Raw genomic sequence first — 6,000 nt, forward strand, 5'->3', positions numbered from 1 at the left:
TAATTTAAACTAATTATGTAATAGCATTAGCAACAACCGGGATGGAATAAAAATAACCAGAAGTCTCTGTCGAGACTGTAGCTCTACTAGTTTGTACTTATCAAAAACTGATGCAAAGAATTATGTATCTGTATAGTCTACTTGTGTGCCAAGTTATATTGAAATCAGACTAAAATTTAAGGAGGAGTAGTGTTTGCAGACAGACGGACGCCGGACGCATTACTATCGCATAAGCTCTTCTGGTCTCTGACCAGTAGAGCTAAAAACAAGATGCGCTTGTGAAACACAGCAACAAAGTTCGAAAATGCAATTTTTTTTAGCATACAGGTCACAGTCAAGATCACATAATCATTGTCCTTGTTGCCATTTGAAAGCACTTCATTAGTGGAGTATGCATACTAAATATGAAGCCACTATCTCGTATAGTTCTAAAGTTATGGTGAAGGTTTAAGTTGACAACAGACACTCAGACAGACACACAGATATACAGTTATGGCAAAAGTTTGAACATTATAACTTGGTATACACACAGCCACTTCGAGGTATCAAGGGTAAAATTCACAGCACAGCGGGACTGCATTTTGACTTCGAGGGATCAAGGGTTTCGAGAGATCAGGAGTTCGAGAATTCAAGAGCAACTCTGCTAAGTTATATAGTTTAAAAAATCGGGACCGGAGACTCACTTCAAGCGATCAAGAACTTCCGAGAAATCAAAGTTCAGGCCATCAAGAGTTACCTGTATATACAGATATAAGATTAGAAGCATGTTATTATTTGCAATTTTGACCTAATGACAGCTAAATCTGTTCAGCAATACAATACCGTGTACATGTATGTAAGTAGTTTTATTGTGCATGATTATTTACTTATTTTCTTGATCTTCTCAACTTGAAGTGTTCTGTATTTAATAACCAAGTTTGTAATAAACATAATGAAACATACCCTTTTCCATATCACATCCTGTATCAGACCTTCGACCAATATCAGCCCTAGGGCCTCTGTCCCTCTGGCTGATATTGGTGTTTTGGGCTAGGATGTGATATGGAAAAGAGTATGTATTATTCGCTAATCATTGACCTACTCAGGTCAATAATTGTGAAAAAACTGATAATTCAAGCCGATGATTCATTTGCATTTCTTGACATACTATCAATATTAATTCACTATTAGGCTTTTCTTTCTTTACATCTTCATCTCAACAGGCTAGACATTACAAAAAAAAATCTTTTGAGCAGTAAACTATTTCAATAAACAATAAAACAAACCTAGTCTCTTCAGAAAAGTGGACAGGTTTTCACCTACATTCATTTTTTTATGTATATTTTCCCTCCATATCATCGTAATGCATATGATTAAGGGTTATGCTATTGGCTGCAATCTATTCCAACTGTTCTGATGAGGATATCCTTGACTTCATGAATAATCGGATAAGCTGAGATTGAAGACACTTTTTGTAAAAATATCGATGCTTTTATCAAAGTTTTGAACCAAAAATATTTAATTCATACCCTGCCATAAGTCGTAAGTTCCCAAAAACAAGAGTTGGCTATCCGAAAAATCAGAAAACACATGTATTCAAACTGGATGTTCTACAGTCTGAATTTAGCTACGAAACCATGCTCGGTGTAACTATTATCATCCGGATAATTTGAGCGGGGTTAATTTTTTTTTTTTTAATTCCGAAAAGTATTCATTTATATGTAAAGAGACTCAGAGAACATACATATGGAGCATAATTTCAATAAACATGATAAAAGGTGATATGTTGCCATTTTACAAGTCAACATACAGCATGCACATGCACGGTGCCTTCAAATCCATGGGGCCTCCATAATCTAAGTTATGCTATATCACTGTCTCAATTTTTTTTCTCTCTCTCTCTTTCTCTCTGCAATATATATACTTAACAATTTAAAACTTAGGTATCCAACTTTTCAAAATGGCGTCAGGACAAAAGTTGCCTCCGATAGTGAAGATTTGTTGTTGCCAAATATTACAACTATTACCGTAAAAAGTTAACAAAAATATACGTACACTAATCCTTCATCATTGGCCATTCATCACTGGGTGGTGAAACCATATTAACTTTTCAAATTTACCAGCTGCTTACACCTTCTTCTACGTCCTTCTCGATCCTCCAAAAATGGCGCCTCGGGAAAATGACCAATGAAATAAAGCGCCTACAGAGCGATGCAGGATGGGAATAAAAAGAGGGGCTCCTAGTAAATTTTTTTGCCGATATGATGTGTAGGCCTAGTATATTTAGAAAAAAAGCGGTTAAATACATGAGGCAAGAGCAGAAAAAAAAATGTTTCTTGCTTGACACCTCAATTTATTTGCCTTCGGGATATGGGTTTCGGGGCTTGGTTGTTGGTAGTGGCCGTCCTTGCCGAAAGTACCCCCCCCCTCTCCCCGCTTCTTTTAACTGTTACATGTATGATTATGAATTTATAATGTCACACCAAAAGATGTTATTTTATAAATATGTTCTCTTGTATAACTTTATTTATGGAATATACAATTTTTTAAATAATAAAAGAAACATGAATCATCATCTTAATTTAAAAGAATTTTCGGTCGGAGACTGTGTGTGTACATGCTCGACAACAGCCCATTTTTCCCTTTACATACAAAACTGTCTCAATTCACATAGAATATACAAAAAATACACAGTGACAGGTGTCTTCGCGGCACGTGTCTCCACCTGAAATGGCACGTGAGGACAGGTGTCCCTAATTCACAGGCCGACCATAGTGACTTTTTCAAAAGCGTTTTTTTTTGTGCCTCGATTAACATATGAATTCATTCTTGCGTCAGAAAATCTAGTTCCGTCGATCTGTTTGTAATGGGAATTAAAGGCCATGCAACTAGATTTTACAATTTTTAAAAAAATAGCATGTGAGCGCAGTTAGCTACAATTTTCTCCTTTCACATATACTTAGGTAGATTTCAATAAAATACAGTGCCTAGCCAAAGGAGAAAATTGTACCTATAATCTGCGCTCGTATATTTTAAGGACTTCAAAGAGAGGGGCGGGGCTAAAATGCAATGGGAATTGAATGTTAACATGATACCCCTACCCCAATAAAAGATTTATAACTTTCAAATCATGTTGCTATTTTTGTTTAAAAAAGTATTCTATAAAAGTACACGTCAGTGATTAGTTACATACAAAAATTTGAGTAAAATTTTGACATGTAATTTTTTGTCAGTATACGAGGGGCCGCAAGTCACCTCATCCTTTGTTAAATCTTTTTGAAATATTTTGTTTTGATTCAGTTTTAAATCTGTATTTTAAATGTACTGGTAAATTTTTAATATTTTTTTTGCATGCATCTTCTTTTGTTACGTTTGTGACCCCCCAAAAATACAAACAAAAACATAATTCTGAAAAATTTTTCTTGGAAAGATATAAATGTAAAAAAAAAAGTTGTATAAAATGCACAGGGGAAGAATAATGTTAGTGAGTCAATTTACCTCCTGTCCCAGTCGACAACCAAATTCCTCTGAGACTCGTTTGGCGACAGACATGGCGGCGACACGTCTTGGCTGCGTACAGCCGATCTTCCCCGGCGTCGTGTAGCCCGCCTTCACGAGATACTGTGTGATCTGAGTTGTCTGACGATTAATACATGGTTGTCTGTCACTGCCTAAAATTGAGTTTATATAATAAAGTATAATTGTTAAATAGTTGCAAATGTATCTTGTATAATGTATATGCCTGAAAACCAAACTATAAGAAGCTCAAGGTCTCTGATATCACTATGCAAGTTCTCTCTCAGCATAGTCTATAGATTTTATCTATCCTTTTTTTTTTATTTGTCTATTTTGTAAAACTTGAAATCTTAGTGCAACTCAAATTAGTTCACCTATAGAAAATGATTTAAAGTAATTATACTATTGCTCTTTTTATTGTTTTAGGCACACAAAAATGTGTATATAACTAATGTTTTATAAATTTATCATCATTCTAGACATCTCAATGACTAAATATTACTGATTTTAATTCATCAGATTTGAATGACCTCCAGAATTTCCTCTTGTTAAATCTCTCCTCCTTTTTATCAGTCTGGATAAAAGCGTGACAACTCCATACCTTGACTAGTTGGTCCTTAAGTTTAAATATAGGCAGACTCTGCCGCTGTTCTAGAAGTGATTTCTTTTCCTTCTTTCCATACGATGCCTTCTGACCCCCAGATATATGTTTCTTCCACTCCAGTAAATCAGCTGGGGCCATTCCAACACCCCTCACCTGGAAGGCTAGCCTTCTGTCACCATCTGAAATATACTCCAAATATATAAATGGTTATTTAAAATTTCCTACTTCATTTACTACATTTTTCTTACATAACCTTCAGAGAAATCATGAAATTAGAGGAAATTCTAAACTACCCCACAACTTTATGTATACATGTATATCTTCTTTACCCTATACATGTATTGGATATTAAATGCTGTAAAATCACTTAATTTCTAAATTGGGTATAATTTAGGTTCTCAAGAGAAATTATCGCGGGCAAGGTTGTTATGAATTCTATTATTTCAAAGAACTTCAAAACCCCTCCCCCTAATCTCTCAAAAAAGGAAGACATTCTTGGTCTCATGGTAAAGTGATAATTTTAGTTTGTAATCCCATAACCAAATTAAAAATTTGATACTGATTCCTTGTCTTATAGTTTAATAAAGCTCATTCTGAAATCCGATTTTATGCCATCTCCACTTCTGCATGAATTAAACTTTGAGGATATAACATACCCTCTGGCATGAGGTCAATCCAGTCTTTATTTATTTTAATTTTGTTTCGCTTATAATTATCAAATTAAAGTCTGACGATCTAATGTACCCTCTGGGATGGGTCAATCCAGTCTTTATTTATTTCAATTTTATTTTGCTCATAATTATCATAAATAAAGTGTGACGATCTATTACCCTCTGGCATAGAGTCAATACAGTCTTTATTAATTTCAATTTTGTTTTGCTTATAATTATTGTAGTAAAGTGTGACGATCTGACGTACCCTCTGGCATGGGGTCAATCCAGTCCTTATTTATCCCTGAGGGCACGGCGTCCATCTGCGCCTCCCTCTGGGCCTGCTTTAGTTCCCTCTCTCCTTCTGTAGAGTGTTCTGCATCATGGCAGCTTGTGACAAAGAGCCATCGGGGTTCTGTCAAATCAATCAAGTTAAATGATTAACAGATTATACATTAAAATGTAATGTTGAAATGTATGTAAAATTACACTGAAAACTGATAGTGTCTTGATATGCATGTACATGTCTGTATAATTATTACATGAATGTATTTCATGTACATGATGTAGGTACATGGTTTTATTTTAAACTATGTAACATTTTTTCTCTCATGTATGTCAAAAATTAATTTACACTACAACTAACTGTGCTTCAGTTAGATTTGTTTTTTTTTTCCTTTTTGTTAATCAATGATGAGTAGTTTTTCAAAATAAACTTCACCATATTCACTTTAATTATCATAGACATGGAGTAGAAATCAAAATATGGTCAAAATTTACAAAAATATGAACAAACATGTACATAAATTGTAGAAAAATATATATTTGAAATTGACGTTTAAAGTTACCTTGACGATTTTAACAGGACTAAGATCCAGCCCCCCTCGCCTGTGTCAGGTCAGAAACGGCACCTCCTCTTCTTTCAGTTCTATCTCAATATCCTCGTCAGAATCATCGTCCTTCACAAACACCCCCATCTCTTCGTCATACAACGAAAACAACAAAAATTAATGATTTCTTAGAAGTTAAGTTTTCAAATTAAAACTGCATTTCTTTGTGTATTTCTTTGTAAACCATTTGTGTATTTACTGTATGTCTCATGCTAACACTCTCTCTTAAGGTAACTCAACCCTTTCTGGTTCAGCATACTTTAAGGTAGCCGTCTCTTTTTTCTTAGAGTACTTTAAGGTGACTTACCCTTCCTGGCTCAGGGTCCATAGGGAGCTCTTCTCTCTCCCTTTTGTCTCCTCT

At 34.8% G+C, this 6,000-nt stretch overlaps 1 pseudogene; it reads right to left on the reverse strand.

Annotated features, from left to right (window-relative positions):
- The window catches only part of LOC134250929 (ATP-dependent RNA helicase DHX8-like), a 28,658-nt pseudogene extending 22,691 nt beyond the window's left edge, over positions 1-5,967 (reverse strand).
- Positions 5,968-6,000: the final 33 nt, after the last annotated feature.

Source organism: Saccostrea cucullata, unplaced genomic scaffold (genome assembly GCF_032062105.1).
Source record: "Saccostrea cucullata isolate Sc308-1 unplaced genomic scaffold, CSIRO_AGI_Scuc_v1 ctg1710, whole genome shotgun sequence".
In the NCBI taxonomy this organism is placed as follows: Eukaryota; Metazoa; Mollusca; class Bivalvia; order Ostreida; family Ostreidae; genus Saccostrea; species Saccostrea cuccullata.